The sequence below is a fragment of the Anomaloglossus baeobatrachus genome, chromosome 5 (assembly GCF_048569485.1).
Source record: "Anomaloglossus baeobatrachus isolate aAnoBae1 chromosome 5, aAnoBae1.hap1, whole genome shotgun sequence".
Taxonomy (NCBI): domain Eukaryota; kingdom Metazoa; phylum Chordata; class Amphibia; order Anura; family Aromobatidae; genus Anomaloglossus; species Anomaloglossus baeobatrachus.
This window is the reverse complement of record NC_134357.1, coordinates 96,674,210-96,693,491: the sequence shown is the minus strand read 5'-3', so window position 1 is coordinate 96,693,491 and position 19,282 is coordinate 96,674,210. Positions and strand designations below refer to the sequence as shown.

General features: G+C 43.6%; 1 protein-coding gene across 1 annotated transcript in view; it reads right to left on the bottom strand.

Moving 5' to 3' along the window:
- Nucleotides 1–19,282, bottom strand: part of PCDH15 (protocadherin related 15) — a 2,365,808-nt gene that overhangs the window by 1,951,943 nt on the left and 394,583 nt on the right. The window lies entirely within an intron of this gene.

Genomic DNA, 19,282 nt, shown 5'->3' with positions numbered 1-19,282 from the left:
CCCAGCACAGATAAAGCATATGGCTGCAGGCTGCAATCCCCGGCCGTGCGCTTATCTTGGCTGTGTATGAAAATAAGAGGAAGTGCAGACTTTTTTTTTTATTATTTTAACCCCTTAAGGACGAAGCCAGTTTTGTCCTTAATGCCCAGGCCATTTTTTGCAATTCTGACCAGTGTCACTTTATGAGGTTATAACTCTGGAACGCTTCAACGGATCACAATGATTCTGACAATGTTTTTTCATGACATATTGTCCTTCATGATAGTTATAAATTTAGAACGATATTTTTTGCTTTTATTTGTGAAAAAATCAGAAATTTGATGAAAATTTTGAAAATTTTGCAATTTTCAAACTTTTAATTTTTTTGCCCTTAACCCAGAGAGTTATGTCACACAAAACAGTTAATACATAACATTTCCCACATGTCTACTTTACATTAACGCAATTTCTGAAACAAAATATTTTGGGGTTAGGAAGTTAGAAGGGGTCAAAGTTCATCTGCAATTTCCCATTTTTTCAACAAAATTCACAAAACCATTTTTTTAGGGACCACATCAAATTTGAATTGACTTTGAGAGGCCTAAGTGAGAGAAAATACCTAAAAGTGACACCATTCTCAAAACAGCACCCCTCATAGTACTCAAAACCACATCCAAAAAGTTTATTAACCCTTCAGGTGCTTCACAGGAACTAAAGCAAAGTGGAATGAAAAAAAGCAAAAAATAAAATTTTACCTAAAATGTTGCTCTACCCCAAATTTATTCACTTTTAGAAGAAATAACACAACAAAATGAACCCCAAAACTTGTTGCCCACTTTCTTATGAACGCACCAATACCCCACATGTGGTCAGAAACCTTTGTTTGGACAAATGGGAGGGCTCGGAACAGAAGGAGCAATATTTGAATTTTGGAAAGCAAATTTGGCTGAAATAGATTGCGGGCACCATGTTGCATTTACATGTCCGCTAAGGTACCTAAACAGCAGAAACCCCTCACAAGTGACACCATTTTGGAAACTAGACCCCTCAAGGCTTTTATCTAGGTGTATATTGAGCATTTTGAATCCACGAATACTTCACAGAATTTGATAAGCTTAGGTTGCCATATTGAAATTTTCATTTTTTTCACAAAAATGTTGATTTAGCGACACATTTTTCACTTTTTCAAGAGGCAACAACAAAACGTGTACCCCACAGGTTGTTATATAATTTCTTGTGAGCGCAGGGATACCCCACATGTGGCCAAAAACCTTTGTTTGGATAAATGGGAGGGCTTGGAATGGAAGGAGCACCATTTGATTTTTGGAAAAGTTGAAGTAAATTGCGCGCACCATGTCAAATTAGCAGGGCCCCTTGGGTACCTATACATCAGAAACCCCCCACAAGTGACCTCATTTTGGAAACTGGACCCCTCAAGGATTTTATTCAGGAGTATAGTAAACATTTTGAATCCACAGGTACTTCACAAAAATGTTGCTGTAGCAACAAATTTCTCACTGTTAAAGGGGCTTTACACGCTGCGACATCGCTAATGCGGAGTCGTTGGGGTCACGGAATTGGTGACGCACATCTGGCCGCATTAGCGATGTTGCTGCGTGTGACACCGATGAGCGATTTTGCATCGTTGCAAAAACGTGCAAAATCGCTCATCGGTGACATGGGGGTCCATTCTCGATTATCGTTACTGCAGCGGTAACGATGTAGTTCGTCGCTCCTGCGGCAGCACACATCGCTATGTGTGACGCCACAGGAACGAGGAACCTCTCCTTACCTGCCTCCCGGCCACTATGAGGAAGGAAGGAGGTGGGCGGGATGTTCCGGCCACTCATCTCCGCCCCTACGCTTCTATTGGGCGGCCGCTCAGTGACGTCACTGTGACGCCGCACGGACCGCCCCCTTAGAAAGGAGGCGGTTCGCCGGTCACAGCGACGTCGCCGGGCAGGTAAGTATGTGTGACGCATCTGCGCGATGTTGTGCGGCACGGGCAGCGATTTGCCCGTGTCGCACAACAGATGGGGGCGGGTACCCACGCTAGCGATATCGGGACCGATATCGCAGCGTGTAAAGTAGCCTTTAGGCTATGTGGCCATGATCCAGCGACACGGCGTCTAGTACACAGTGTCAGCCTTCCTGCAGAGATGTGAGTGTTGTCCACGGGAGAACGCAGCTGCCCATACCCACGATTTGGGTTCAGGCTGCTGTGGACTTTAGTTCTATTCTACCTGCAGAGAACACTCATCTCCACAGCATAAATTGACATGCTGAGGCTCGGGAAGCTGCGCCACAGGTCGATTTATGCTGCGGAGAAAAGAAACACAGTGGGCACGGGATTTCTAAAAATCCTGCCACTGTGCTTCTACTGCACAACGCAGCGTTATGGACGCAGGGAAAACACTCTGCGCCCAAAACGTTGCAAACCCTGATTGTGGGCACATAGCCTAAAATGCTACAATGGATGAATGGATAGATGTCAAACATATATAACGTCCCACCCCCCTGCATATTCTAAGCTGGCGCCCTTTAGTGCCTTTCATGTGACACTAAAGGATGCCTAGCTTGTATTTAGCCAAAAAAAAAAAAAAAGAATTAAAATAAATGACGTGGGGTCCCACCTATTTTTGATAGCCAGCTAGGGTAAAGCAGACAGCTGTAGCCTACAAACCACAGCTGACAGCTTCATTTTGTCTGGTGATCAATTTGGAGGGCTCCCCAAGCTGTTTTTTTTTTTAATTATTTATAAATAAATAATTAAAAAAAACAAAACAAACGTGGGGTCCCCCCAAATTAGATCGCCAGCCAAGGTGAAGCTGACAGCTGGGGTCTGGTATTCTCAGGATGGGAAGAGCCATGGTTATTGGACTCTTCCCAGCCTAAAAATAGCAGGCCGCAGCCGCCCCAGAAGTGGCGCATCCATTAGATGCACCAATTCTGGCGCTTCGCCCCAGCTCATCCCGCGCCCTGGTGCGTTGGCAAACGGGGTAATAAATGGGGTTGATACCAGGTGTGTAATGTCACCTGGCATCAAGCCCAGCAATTAGTTATGTCACGGTGTCTATCAGATACCCGACATAACTAATTGACAGTAATAAAAAAAAAAATTGACAACAAAAAAAAATGTATTTGAAAAAACACTCCCCAAAACATTCCCTGATTGACCAATTTATTGAAAAGAAAAAAAAAAATCCGCTGTAATCCATTTGGACGTCCCACGTCGACTCTGGACCTTCTAGAATATGGGGGACACGTTCAGGGAACGTATCCCCCATTTTCTAGTATTGCAGACCCTCCATTTGAGGAGAGTGGGTGCAAAGAATCTGCACCCACCCTTCCTGGGTCACAGCTGCAGTGTGCCGAGCAGCAGCAGCAGCCAGCGTCTCTGAACACAGGAAGCTGTCAGTTGCGCTCTGCACGTGTGTCAGCGTCTTCTGTGAAGGAGCCGGAGGAGGGGGCCGCGGGAAATCAGCGCTCCGACAGGTATGTCTGACACCGGGGAACACCGGGGGGGATAGGGGGGGACCCGGCAGGGCCTGGGGAGCAGGTTTCTGTCACATGTGTTATGGAACATACGACAGAAACCATAAGAGAAGTGTAAATGCGGCCGGCGCACTGCTGTGCTCGCCGGTGCGCGCGGCCATCTTGGATTTTCGGGAGGGGGTTGGGGGTCGGGGGGGGCACTTTGGGGATACCAAGGGGACCGGAGGGAACCGGGAAAAAGATTTATCTCCCATCTGGCATGTTTGATCATGCCAGATGGGAGATAAATCATTTTTTACCGGCGCGGTCATTTACTATAACTTGATGATCGGTATACGGTGTATACCGGTCATCACGTGACTGGGGACCGGAAAAACCGGCCCGAATCATGATCTCCAGGGTCTCAGCTACCCCCGGTAGCTGAAACCCCGGAGATTTTCTGACGCTGGGGGGCGCTATACACTTATTTCTGCCCGCCGTTTTAAAACGGCAGAAAGGAATAAGTACCCTTTTTTGGTGCCGTTTTAAAACGTAACGCGGTCGTAATGGGGTTAATTTAAAAAAAAAACAACAGCTTGCAATCCCCCTCAATTTTGATACCCAGCCATGATAAAGCCCAAATCAGAAGAGGAGCGAGACAGTGCTATATCCCAGAGAAGGCTGAAATGAGTATATTAACATAACCACACTATAGGCCGCTTTACACGCTGCGATGTCGTTACCGATATCACTAGCGTGCGTACCCGCCCCCATCGGTTGTGCGACATGGGCAAATCGTTGCCCGTGGCGCACAACATCGCTCACACCAGTCACACTACTTACCTGCCTAGCGATGTCGCTGTGACCGGCGAACCGCCCCCTTTCTAAAGGGGCGGTTCGTTCGGCGTCACAGTGATGTCACTAAGCAGGCGCCCAATAGAAGCAGAAGGGCGGATTTGAGCGGGACGTAACATCTCGCCCACCTCCTTCCTTCCGCATTGCCGGCGGCTGCAGGTAAGGTGAGGTTCCTCGTAAATGCAATGTCACACATAGCGATGTGTGATGCTGCAGGAATGACGAACTACATCGTACATGCAGCAGCAACGATAATTGGGAATAGGGAGGCATGTCACCGATTAGCGATTTTTGCACGTTTTTGCGAAGATACAAAATTGCTGATAGGTGTCACACGCAACGACATCGCTGAAGCGGCCGGATGTGCGTCACAAATTCCATGACCCAAACGAGATCGCTTGAGCGATGTCGTAGCGTGTAAAGTGGTCTTTAGTTACATGCACTTACAGAGGACAAAATAGGTATTGAACACATAACCAATTTTCTAATTAAAAATATTCCTGTAGGTGCTATCAACATGAATTTCTCACCAGATGTCGGTGACAACCTATCCAATCCACTCAGGCAAAAAAATATTAAAAAATCAGACAATAGATGTTCATAAATTAAGTTATGTGTAATTATGAGAAATGATACAGTGAAAAGTATTGAACATGCTTTCTGAAGTGTAATTAATACTTCAAACAAAAGTCTTTGTTTGTGGTAACAGCTTCAAGATGCCTCCTGTTTGGAGAAACTAGTTGCATGCATTGCTCAGTTGTGATTTTGGTCCACTATTACACACAAACACTCTTCAAATCCTAAAGGTTCTGTGGGCTTCTCTGAACTCAGAGTTTAGGTCATTTAATAAATGTGTTATTAGATGCAAGTCAGGGGATTGGCTTGGCAATTCTAGTAGCTTTATTTTCTATTTATTTTCTTTCTCTGAAACCAATTTAGAGTTTTCTTTGTTGCTGAGCATTTTTAATCATGCTTGAAATGCCTTTTATTCAGCAATGGAGTCTTGCGTCGTAAGCGTGCATACAGGCCATGGATGTTGAGTGCAAAATACTTGTATGTAGATTCGGTCCCTTTCTTGCAAGACAACTCACAGTATACTGCCAGAGCAAAAATGAAATAGTTTAGGTCATAGTATATTTATATGTTTCAATGGCCCAGTCAAAGTCCAGACCTAAATCCCATTTATCATTTCTTTGTTTTCTTTGAAACGATTGTACCTGATGGTTCCTGGTCTTTCTGTAGCTCTTCACAGGTGGTTGCTAACTGTTGACTAAATTTTTTACTAATTCTTTTTACTCCTCTGACTGAAATTTTGTGAGGAGTAAATGTTTTGGCTGGTTTATGGTGAAATGATGTTCTTTTCACTTCCGGATTGTGACCCCAACAGTGCTGGAACCTTCAGCAGTTTATAAATTTTGTAACCAATGCATCAGTATGTTTTGTTAACAATAAGGTTGGTAAAATCTTCAGAAATCTCACTTGTTTTACCCATCATGAGTAGTTTATTCTGTTAATTTAGACACTTTTTTATAGCCACAAAAAATTCTAGATTTTCATGTTAACTACTTAATAGTATGCTAACTCCATATGGCATATATGACAAGGAAAAGCAAGGAGTATTTGCACATTAAAATATATTTTTATTAATAAGGTTTCTTAAAGGACAATAGGTGATCTGTGACAGTGAACAAACAAACAAAAAACACTTTTTAGACCTTTTCATAGGCCATCAGTTGAACCAGCTGATATTATTTTTCAGTAAGTGGTAGAATTGCTTTCTAATTACTGACAAAATTCTGCCAGAGTCATGATTTTCCATGTCTTTTAGCACCTCTCTTTCTGTGTGTGTCCGATACTTTTTCACTGTGTCATTTCAATAGCACCTTTAGAAATATATTTATTAAGAAAATTGGGGACATGTTTAATACTTATTTCATCTGCTGCATATCCAGATTTATAAAAAATAATCTTCTTTAAATATCTCAGAATTCCCTCCCAGGCTTTTTGCATACAGTTCATTAAACCAGACAAGCCCTTTAATACTTTGTAATATAGTGTTCTGTAATACAAGACAACAATTTGTAACATTTCCCCATCATTTTGATGACATAATACCAGGTAGACATACATGTCTGAAGAGTGAGCACAGCGATGAAAATCTATTAAATATTAACCTTGTGTGGTTTACATTTCTTCAGTATTTTTTCAGTGTATTATTGAGCTTTGAAAAACCTCTATCATGTTACAGCTCCTACACTTCTGTGCTGTCACTTTATGCATAATTTATACTGAATGTTAGTTACCAGAGCTCCAAGTAAGTCCTTACATCACCTGAATATTAGGTAAATGTATTTGTAGCAGACAATGTATTGTTACCATAGTGCTGTGCTCCCATTCCGTAAACTGATACGGTTGTCTCTTATTCCATATTGCCGACTGTTGCTAAAACACAGTTTTCTACGAACAATAAAGTCTTTGTGTCAATTTATCTCCAGATGTTTATACATATGTAAAACACTGAAATATTAATGTTGTTCATTTCATTTTACAATAAATAAATTACCCAGTAGTGAATTCTATAGAGTATATAGGCGAATAAAAAGGCCAAAAGTTGGTGGCCAGCCTTCAACTTAAAATATATCAGTGGTTTAACAGCAACTTTGTGAGAATTAAAAAATAACCTTTATTGGTACGAGTATATATTAAAATCATAAATACTGGAGCTCATCAAAACCAGACGTAGAGGCAAATCAGATACTATTTTTTTTCTCAAACTTTTGTGGGGGCCGCAGGTAAAGATTGGCTCTGTATCACAGCCTATTACTAAAAAACACTAGGATATAGAAATAGCATTACTGTGCCCCCTAAAAAGCACACAGATTGGAGAAGATGTGTGTGAGCACCTCATGTGCCTATAGGGTAAGGAGAAAAGGTAGATTGCACATAGTGTCAGATAAAAATAGACCATATGTAAATTAAAAGATAGTGTTTTTAATGATGTTTTAGAAGGATATGGGATATAGCAGTGTATTGACTACATGGATTAAAAACTGTACAGGAAGTCCTTAAAACTTTAAACTGCAATGGACTTGTATTGCGGACCATTACTCTCCAGGCAGCCATGGGTTAAGCCACTAGACTTCACACCAGAGCTGTAAGTGTTCCCATAGTAGAGCATTGAATCACCCTCTACTCTTCCCAGCTGTGGAAAATTAACTTTTCAACCTGGCAGTGCAGGCCACTACTAACCAAAGTTTTAAGGACTTCCTGTACGGTTTTTAATCCATGTAGGCAATACACTGCTATTACCATTGTTTATTATACCTCCCTTATCCTTTAACAACATAATTAAAAACACTATATTTAATTTACATATGGTAATTTTTTATCTGGTACTATGTGCAATCTACCTTGTCTCCTGTGCTTACCATATAGGCACATGAGGTGCTCACTGTCATGATCCAGGCCGGCATTTCCCTGCTGATGGTTACACCGAGCTCTGGCCTAGTTATGTCAGGGGTTAACTTCCCTTGCCTTGTTCTGGATCCCAGGAAACTATATATTGCCTCTCTACCTATGGTTCAGTACCAGTGATATTTCTGCCTTGCAGCTTGAATACTGATTCTGGTGAGGGTTCCCGATCTGTTCTGCCTCCCTGCTACTGTGTCCTGACTTTGACCCTCCCCAGTTCGTCTGCCTGTCCTGGTCCCTGACTTCCTGCTCCTATCTGTCATTTCTGTTTCCCTCTGCATACCTGATCTCCCGGCTTCTGACTGTTTTCTGACTTTGATATTGATCTTCCCTTTGCAGTGACCTGACTTTCCTGGCTAGACCCTGACTGGTTGACTACTCTATTGCCCCCTGGTGGTTCGCCTGTTAACTGCCTGCTGAAGTTACTCTGCTGTACTTCAGCTGCCTTTCCGTTACAGTGTTTCTTTGTCTCTCCTTCATTACTCTGCTGCCACCTAGTGGGGATTACGCTGTACTACGTCTTACTAGCCTTTGTACAGCGTGACACTCACACACATCCTCTTCAATCTGTGTGTATTTTAGGGGGCGCAGTATTACTATTTTTATATATTAAACTCAGCCGGATTTAAAAAGTGAGTAACAGTGAAAAAGCTACTGTGTAAATTCACTAGCTCCCTATGAGATGTAGTAAAATATTTCTATACATTACTCAGGTAATATTTACAGCCAAATCCAAAAGAGATATGATGAGATGTTTATATGCAGAACACTGTTAGATGCAAATCAAAACATTAAACCTAGCTCCCTAGGAGTGTGTAATCACATCTTATGAGATGCATATCCACTATGTGCCAAATATAAAACAAGTTAGTATTCAATCGAGAATCAAACTTGTTATGGTAATCTCAGTAAATTCCTTTGAGTGCAAAGTGAATTACAAATCAAATGGAATTATCTCACCCATGCTGCAGATCCTTCTGGAGAGATAAGTGGGCCCACAAGATCCTGCTCTAACAAGGGCAGTTCACAACTGTCCCTATTGACATGACTCTAAACATAGGCCATGCTCAGTCCCAATGTGTTTCCTTCTTTTCTTTGGGATTCAACAGGGGATCGTTACTTCACTGTCAGAAAGCTCTCTAAACAGGTCTATCACTTCGCTTCATTTATCTAACTCTTCTCTGTTCCTTCTTTCAACATTTTCCGAAGACTCTGACCATTTATATTCATCTTTCTCCACATCTTCCATGCACCTAATACCACTTAGTAACTGTACTTAGACAAATCCTGGCTAATGACGGATCATGTAGCTTTATATGAAAACTCCTATATTTTTTTAATGATGGCTGGACAATAGTTGACAAGCACATTCTACCTAAATTCTCTCCACTATTCCATTATAGAATCAAAGAATATTAGAGTTGGAAAGGAACTCCATGGTCATCGTGTTCAACCCCCTTTTCAATGTAGGATTCACTAAGCCATCTCAGACAGATGTCTGTCCAGCCTCTGTTTGAAGACTTCCATTGAAGGAGAACTCACTACTTCTTGTGGCAGTCTGTTCCACTTGTTGATCACTCTCACTGTCAAAAGATTTTACTAATAATCTACATCTTCTCCCATTCAGTTTCATTCAAAAGCTTTTCATGTTTCTATGTGTAATTGACAATAAGGATGATCCTTCTATACTGTGACATCCCTTCAGGTATTTATTGACAGCAATTAGGTCTATTAGCCTTTTTTTGTAAGCTAAACATTCCAGATCCTTTAATCATTCCTCGTAGGTCATAGTTTGCAGTCCACTCTCCATCCTAGTTGCTCTTCTCTGAAGAGTTTTACAATGTATTTTTTTTAAAATGTGGGGTCCAGAACTGGACACAGTATTTCACTTGAGGTCTGACCAAAGAAGAGTAGAGGGGGATAATTACTGCATGTGATCAAAACTCTATGCTTCTTTTAATACATCCCACAATTGTGCGTGCCTTCTTTGCTGCTGCATCACAATGTTGCCTCATGTGTGTCTGTGATCTATTAAAATATGAAAGTCTTATTCACATGTGCTGATGCTTAGTTATATTCCACTAATTCTTTACATGTTATTTTAATTTTTTTTGCCCAAATGTAGGATTTTCAATTTCTCCCTGTTAAATACCATTCTAATAGTTGCTGCTCACGGTTTCATCTTATTTAGATCTTGCAGAATTATTTATTCTCTAGTGTAAGCTATTCCTCCTAGCTTTGCATTGTCTGCAAATTTGATTAGTTTACCTACAATTTCCTTATCTACATCATTTATAAAATTGTTGAACAACACTTGGGACAATACAGGGTTTTGTGGTACCCCAATTGAAACATTTTTTTCCAATTGGATGTGCAACCATTTATTACTACTCTTTGAGCATGATCTCACCAGATAGTTTAATTTTTTGTTTCGCCAGACCACAGGACATGTCTCCAAAAATTACGTTTTTTGTTCCTGTGTGCCTTTGAAAACACTAATATGTTTTTTTTATGTTTCTTTTGGAGTAATGGCTTCTTCCTGGCAAAGTGGGCTTTCAGCCCATGATGATTCAGTACTTGTTTCACTGTGGATAATGACACAATCTTACCAGATTTATTCAGCATCTTAACAAGGTCTTTTGCTTTTGTTTTTGAATTGAAATGCACAAGTCTGACCAAAACATGTTCTTCTCTGGTACACAGAACCCATCTCCTTCCTGAGTGGTATGATGGCTGGACATTCCCATCTTGTTTATACTAGCGTATGATTGTGTGTACAGATGGCCAGATGAAAAAGGCACCTACAGGTATCTGGAAACTGCACCCAAGAAGGAATCAGACTTGTGACAGTCCACCATTTTCTTCCTGAGATTTTGTCTGATTTCTTTTGACTTTCCCATGATACTACACAAAGAAGCATTGTGTTTCAGGTGTGCATTAAAATATATCCACAGGTGTGTCTCTAATTAACTCAGATGTTGCCAATAAACCAGAATCTTCAAAAGACATGACATCATCATATGACCTGTCCCATATTGTTAAAAAACATAGTACTCTTAGTGTATGTAAGCTGTTGACTTTTTAGAAAGTAATAAACATTAATAAACCAAGAATCCGCAAAAACATTAGTGCATGCCCTCATCATCTCCCGCCTCGACTACTGCACCCTCATGCTCTCTGGCCTCCCTTCCAACACTCTTGCACCCCTCCAATCTATCTTAAACTCTGCGGCCCGCTTAATACACCTCTCCCCTCGCTATTCCCCAACCTCGTCACTCTGCCAATCCCTTCACTGGCTTCCCATCGCCCAACAACTCCAGTTCAAAACATTAACCATGACGTATAAAGCCATCCACAACCTGTGTCCTCCTTACTAGAGTTGAGCGCGGTTTGTGGTTCGTGGTTCTCCAGTTTGCGGTTCGAGGGATTTTGGGGGGTGTTCTAGATTGAACTAGAACTCAAGCTTTTTGCTAAAAGTTCGTTAGCTCGAATTACGTTCGAGAACAGTTCTATCAGCCAAAAGCCAAGCTAATTAGTAGCTGGCTTTTCGTTGTAATAGTGTAAGTCACTCTGTGACTCACGCTATTATGAAATTTCAGCGTATAGTGTGCGGGGACTGCGAGTTCAGATCACTGCTGCTGGGATAATGGCCATTTTTTTTTTCCTTCCTTCCCTAAGCGAGCGTGTAGTGGGGCGGGCCAGCATGTCAGCCAATCCCAGACACACACACAGCTAAGTGGACTTTTTGCCCGACAAACAAGGGCATGTGTCATAGGATGTCCATGTCACATGTCCCTGCATTATAAAAACGGGTATCTGCCCGTCCGGACGCCATTATCTGCCTTCTGCATCTGGGTGTCAGTCACCACTGGCGCAACTCCTGTCGCCGATCCTGTTGTGTCCGCTCTACACACATCGCTATACAGAATAGGGATATAAGTTTCTTTCAGCCCTTTTAAGAGCTAATTACAGCAGGCTCAGAGCCATAGGTGACAGTCAGGTCCGTGGAAATAGTTTTTAACAGCTACAGATAACAGCGTCTATCTAGCTAAGCTCAGGGACTTCCTTGCTGCATTTCACCATTATAAGGGATAGAAAGTGAGGCTTCCTTTCCTCTACACTGACCCACAACCTGGCCACTGTACTCTCCTGGCCTTTTTAGCAAAGCAATTTTAATTGCAGAGTGCTGCCAGTTAGTGGCATCCTAAAAGTGGCTGTTGGACTTCATTAGTGTCCCACTGGTGCAAAGCAATTTGCAGCACCTCTGCATTGCACCCTCAAGCTCATTGTTACTAAGCCATTATAATAGCAAACACTGAGTAAACTTAGTGGCATCCTAAAAGTGGCTGTTGGACTTCATTAGTGTCCCACTGGTGCAAAGCTATTTGCAGCACCTCTGCATTGCACCCTATTATAATAGCAAACACTGAGGAAACTTTGTGGCTTCCTAAAAGTGGCTGTTGGATTTCATTAGTGTCCCACTGGTGCAAAGCAATTTGCAGCACCTCTGCATTTCACCCTCAAGCTCATTGTTACTAAGCCATTATAATAGCAAACACTGAGGAAACTTAGTGGCATCCTAAAAGTGGCTGTTGGATTTCATTAGTGTCCCACTGGTGCAAAGCTATTTGCAGTACCTCTGCATTGCACCCTCAAGCTCATTGTTACTAAGCCATTATAATAGCAAACACTGAGTAAACTTAGTGGCATCCTAAAAGTGGCTGTTGGACTTCATTAGTGTCCAACTGGTGCAAAGCTATTTGCAGCACCTCTGCATTGCACCCTCAAGCTCATTGTTCCTAAACCATTATAATAGCAAACACTGAGGAAACTTAGTGGGTTCCTAAAAGTGGCTGTTGGACTTCATTAGTGTCCCAGTGGTGCAAAAAAATTTGCAGCACCTCTGCATTGCACCCTCAAGTTCATTGTTACTAAGCCATTATAGTAGCAAACACTGAGGAAACTTAGTGGCATCCTAAAAGTGGCTGTTGGACTTCATTAGTGTCCCACAGGTGCCAAGCTATTTGCAGCTCCTCTGCATTGCACCGTCAAACTCATTTTTACTAGGCTATTAGAATAGAAAACTGTGCTGCCAGTAAGGGATAGTTATTGTTGTTTATTCTGCTGTCAATAAAGGTAGACCACCGCTGCAATCTACACCACCTCTCAATTTTTACTACCACATTTCAAGTGCACAATCTTGTCGCAATCAAAATGAGTGGCAAAATGACAGATGCTGGTGGAAAGTGGAACAGGCGTGTTGGAAAAGGAAAAAAAGGGTTTGTCCGTGGGGAAGGTGGCAAAGCTCCATTAACATCTGCTGAAGATAGGCCATCTTCCAGCAAAAGTAAGATGTATACTACTTTCTGTGGACAATCCGATGTGCTCCCTTTTTTATGGACACTAACAACTGGAACTAAGGTAGATGATGGCCAAAAAAAGAAAATGCTTGAATGGATCTCAAGTGGTCCAACAAGTGCCCTCTCCGCCTTCTCAACTACCGCATCCAAAAAACACTAGTCCTCTGAGTTGTCATCCCAGTAACACTTGCTTTCTCCCAGCTCTCAAGTCTCCATCCGCCCTGCACAGTATGGTGGAACTGAGATGGCTGAGTCTGCAGAGCTGTTCAGTCACACTATAGCCTGGGAATCAGAGGTCTGCTCCCAAGCTACAGTGAGTACAGACCAGGAAATGGTCTGCAGTGATGCCCAGAACCTTTGTGACTCTGATTCAGCCCGTGATGACCAAGTTTCTGAGCATAATGTTGACCCTTTTTCACAAACTGTAGCACCTGTTGTAATAGACAATGAGGAACATACTGATGACGATGAGACGCAGATACCAGATTGGGATGACAACTTAAATATTCGTTCAGGGCAGGAAGAGGCTCGGTCTGAGGGTGAGGGGAGTGCAAACACAATGCTTGATGAGGAAGTTCTAGATCCCACCTACTGTCAACCCACAGTCAGGCACTCGAGGAGGTCAACAGAGGCGGTGGAGGAGGATGCAACTGACGATGAAGTTACCTTGCGCCTTCCTGGACAGAGGAGGAGTACTGGTAGCACGTCTACAACTGCATCCTCAGCCACTACTCTGCCTCTGAGCACTAGTCGGGGTGGCTCAGCAGGTCGCATGTCCTCTAAGCCTTGCCTAGCCTGGTCCTTTTTTGACATAGCAAAGGATCGCCCAAATTATGTGATCTGTAAAATTTGTCATGAATCTGTCAGTAGAGGCAAAAACCTCAGCAGTTTGACAACTTCTTCCATGAATCTTCACATGAATAAATATGATATGTCCCAGTGGGAAGCTCACCGTGCTGCAATGCGGCCTAGCGGAGCGGACCATCCACCGCCTGCCCCTTCCAGTGCATCCACGCGCTCTTCATCTTCTAGGACTGTGGGGACAGCAATCACACCTGGTTTTCCACGCACAACTTCCATCACTGTAACCGCAACAGGCAGTTTGCTTGGTAGGTCGTCAGTTGGTTTGGAAGGGGAAACAAGTGCGTGTGTACAGCTCTCTCAGACATCGATAGCATCAACGTTGGATGAAGGCAACATCATGTCTACGCCTGCACTTTCCTCACAAACCTGTATTTTTTCAGGGACACCCTATTCACCACCGTCTACACCCAGCAGCCAGATCTCTGTCCCTCAGATGTGGACAAATAAAAGGCCATTTCCTACGACCCATGACAAAGCTAAGAGGTTGACTTTATCCCTCTGTAAGCTCTTGGCTACCGAAATGCTGTCTTTCCGCCTGGTGGACACACAGGATTTTAGAGACCTTATGTCTGTCGCTGTGCCCCAGTATCAGATGCCCAGTCACCACTACTTCTCTAAGAAAGGTGTGCCTGCGCTACACCAACATGTCGCACACAACATCACCGCTTCCTTGAGAAACTCTGTGTGTGAACGGGTGCATTTCACCACCGATACTTGGACCAGTAAGCATGGACAGGGACGTTACATGTCGCTGACTGGGCACGGGGTAACTATGGTGATAGATGGTGAAGGGTCTGCTGCACAAGTCTTGCTGTCCCCACAACTTGGGCGTTAATCCTCTGTCATTCCAAGTTCCTGCACTGCTTCTGCCTCCTCAACCTCGTCTCGGTCCTCCACCTCCGCCCCAAGCCTGCCTGGCTAGGACACCAGCGTTGTAACTGTGCAGAAGGAATCCTGCACCCCTCATTACTATGCTGGCAACAGAGCGCATCGGCATCAGGCGGTCTTTGTCTTGAAATGTCTTGGAAATAAGAGTCACACAGCGGCTGAGTTGTGGGCAGCTCTGGAGACTGAGTTTAATAAATGGTTGTCTCCACTCAACCTGCAGCCTGGTAAGGCCGTGTGTGACAATGCTGCAAACCTGGGTATCTTTGTATGTGCTTGATGCAAATCTACCTGTGAAGTGTATAACTGGGGCACAAGTGCTGCCACTAAAGTGGTGTCTGTGTGGCCCAATTTTTGGAAAAAAGGGAGACCCTGCTTTGAGTTTCCTTGCGGTGTTTTACATCATTTTAGAAAGGCATGCCATGCCTATATTTGTGTCTACTCCTCTTTTTCCATGTCCAGCTCTTTTGTTTTCGCATGAGTATATGTCCTTGTCACTTTCCCATGTTTTTGTGTTGTGTTGAGTTGTTTGTCACCTTCTGGACACCTTTGAAGGTGTTTTCTAGGTGTTTTTATGTGTTTGTGATTGCCCTACATTGTTTCCTATGGGTTCGAGCGGTTCGCCGAACCGAACTCAAACCAGACCTCGGTTCGGCGAACTGAGCTCAAGCCGAACCGCGACCGGTTCGCTCATCTCTACTCCTTACATCTGTGACCTAGTCTCCCGGTATCTACCCGCATGCAACCTCAGATCCTCACAAGATCTCCTTCTCTACTCCTCTCTTATCTCCTCTTCCCACAATCGCATACAATATTTCTCCCGTGCCTCCCCCAAACTCTGGAACGCTCTACCTCAGCATATCAGACTCTTCCCTACCGTGGAAAGCTTCAAGAGGAACCTCAAGACCCATCTCTTCCAACAAGCCTACAACCTACAATAATCCTCAGTCCAGTACACCACTGTGCAACCAGCTCTGTCCTCACCTATTGTACTATCACCCATTCCCTATAGACTGTGAGCCCTCGCGGGCAGGGTCCTCTCTCCTCCTATACCAGTCTGTTTTGTATTGTTAATGATTTTTGTATGTATACCCTCTTTCACTGTAAAGCGCCATGGAATAAATAGAGCTATAATAATAATAATAATAATAATGATAAACATGCCTTAAATATATATATATATCATTATTCTGGCATTTGGCAAATATTAATAATTTTGGTAATCCTAATTGACCTAAAACAGTAAAGGTGTATTCTAATTTCATGTCCGATAGTGAGAAAAACCTGCCTAATCTGCACATTCTGGTGTGATATTTCACTGCTAATCTCATCTGTGGTAGGTTGCAAAGCCCAACTCACTCCAGAAATGGCCCTACTTAATTTCCTGATTTGAGCCAATAAACCCTGGTCTAAGCTGGCAGCATTTATAGTGGCAGTGGGTAAACTTTTGATCCCCACACATTGTCTCACTCCCAATATCCCATCCAAGAAACACATCTTAAATAAAATTGACCTTTTGTACCACACCAAAATGCTGGCTTCGCTCGCTCACCACAATTTGGCATTTGAAGTCCCTTGATGTCATACTGAAAATCATCAGAAAATAATCAGAATACTTGAATACAATTACTACAGGAGACACAACCCCCGATAGCTAGCAGACTCCAGATCATTCCTCAGACCTGTTGAGCCTCAACTAAACTCTCATAGCAAGCATCATTCCCTTCAGGTTCTGACAGAGCCAACCCCCCCCCCTCAACAGCCCACCCCCTTTCTTCCCCTTATTTTCCCCTTGTCTCCCCTGCTGTTAAAATGCTTACATTTCTAAGATTTGTTTTGGAAATGTTCATACTGAAATGCATACAAACATATCTTGCTTATAGCTCATTAGCAACAGCTACTAGTACATTGTATGCTGAGTGAGGCACCTTTCTTCCTGCCTATGCATTATCTTATATATGACATCATTTAAGTTGTATTGTTATTTGTTTCTGAAAGAATTCTTAAATAAAACATTGAAAAGAAAAGAAGTGAGAAAAACCTGCAGATGTGTCTTTTTAGATAGTGTATGTAAACTACTAGTTTAAACTGTACATTCTGTTTAATAATTTATTCAGAGAGAAAGATTTTTCCTAGTATAGAAGTCTCACTGGCCTGATATTTCTTGGCTTCATCTTTCATTTGCCCTTATCCATCTTCTTGGACTTCTTGGATTCCTGTTCTCCAAGAATTTTCAAAGATTCTGACTAGTGATTGTACAATTTCCTTTGCTATAGGTGGCGTTACACACTACGATATATCTAATGATATGTCATCGGGGTCCCTTCATTAGTGACGCACATCCGGCATCGTTTGACATATCGTAACGTGTGACAGCTACGAGCGACTGTTAACGAGCAAAAATACTCACCTTATCGTTGCTCGTTGACGCGTCATTCATTTTCAAAATATCGGTCAAATTCCTGGATGCAGGTTGTTCGTTGTTCCCGAGGCAGCACACATCGCTCCGTGTGACACTGCAGGAACGACGAACACAGCTTACCTGTGTCCCGTCGGAAATGCGGAAGGAAGGAGGTGGGCGCGATGTTACGTCCCACTCATCTCTGCCCCTACTCTTCTATTGGGCGGATGCTGTGACGCTGAATGTCCCTCCCCCTTCAGGAAGAGGATGTTCACCGCCCACAGCGAGGTCGTTCGGGAGGTAAGTACGTGTGACAGGGGTTACCGACTTTGTGCAACATGGGCAACAAATTGCCCATGATGCACAAACGATGGGGGCAGGTGCGATCGCACATGCGATCGCACGATAAATCAACGCGTGTAACGGGGCTTTATCTCTTTCAGTACTCTAGAATGTAATTCATCTGGACCAGGATAATCACATTCATTCATCTTTTTATTCCTTCGATAGTGAAGATTGTAAGCTGTAACTGTTGAACTAAGTGTTAATTTGTAATGTCTTTATTGTTTGTACATGTCTCTGCTTAACTTTAATATGCTGCAAAACATGTTGGTGATATATAAATAAAATTACTATTATTATATTATTAGATTCTGGGATCCTCGGCTTTTAAATAGTGAGGGCTGACAGGAGGAAATGTATTGCACTAGCTTTATCAAAGTGGTTTAAGTTGAAAAATATAGGGTATTTTTAGACTGTCTTGAGTAAATTTAAATCAGAGATCCACCAGCGCCTGCTTACCATTTCGATTGCACTGTTAAATACTGACAGCAAAATGTAAATGTCCGCAACGGGGTTCGCACCATTCCCTGCTGCCATCGGCGGCCCTGTGACACGATCATGGAGCACCAAAAGGTTGCTATTGTAGCACGGGGTCAGCTAATGACTGTAACGCCTGGTCCCACCAGACCCCGGGGGGGGAGCTCTCCCTCACATCTGCCCGGTCCCAGCATGGCTCCCACATGCATTCCTGCCCCCACTCCCAGGCAGAGAAGGCCTTCCACTTACCGGCCCCATGGCTCTGCAGACGCTGCTCCCACTCCTAGGCCTGCTGCAGTTTCCTCCTCACACAGAATTGCTGTAGGTGATTCTAGGCTGCGTGCGAGGCCACGCCCCCTTTCTTAAAGTGGCATGCCCCAAATCCTGGAAGTGATCTCAGAGGTCACCTGCTGCCTAATAGGTATTTAAGTTCACTTCCCCCGGCAGCAGGCGCCCGAGCAACGCCTCTATTAGTGCATTGCCAGTGTCCTAATCTGTTTCTGCTATTGTTTATGATCCGTACATTTGTTACCTGATTCTAATCCTGTGTCTCACCATAGTGCCATCTAGACCATACCGGCTGTGGACGTCACCACCTACTCCTACCGTGGACGTCACCGTGCCATACCTGCCGTGGACACTATCTGTACCATTCCGGCTGTGGACGTCACCACCCATTCCTACCGTGGACGTCACCGTGCCATACCTGCCGTGGACACTATCCGGACCGTACCGGCTGTGGACGTCACCTGCTGTGAAACATCTCCGGTGCCACTTACGTGTTCCGCCTGCCGCAGACATCGTACCCGAGCCACGCCTGGCCGTACAGACACTCCTACCTCCGGTCCCTGGCTGCCGTGCATTTAGGCCTTCTGGGGAGGCGCCGCACAGTCCCTGTATAGGGGTTCGCTGCTGGCCGTCTTCTCAGGGGAGTCCGGTGCACGGTCCAGTGGGTCCACCTCCGGACGTTCGCCGCTCCTCGGTGAGCGTAACAATGACCCTTGATGCTAACATGACTTATTTCCTGTAAGAGCAGATAGGAACGCTGCATTTCTGCTAATCAGAGCAATGCTGCTCTGATCAGCAGAAATGAATAAGCAGTCAGACCATGCAATGATAAATTCCCCTTGCGCAACTAGTAAAATAAATACAAAATGTAAAAAAAGTTTTAAAA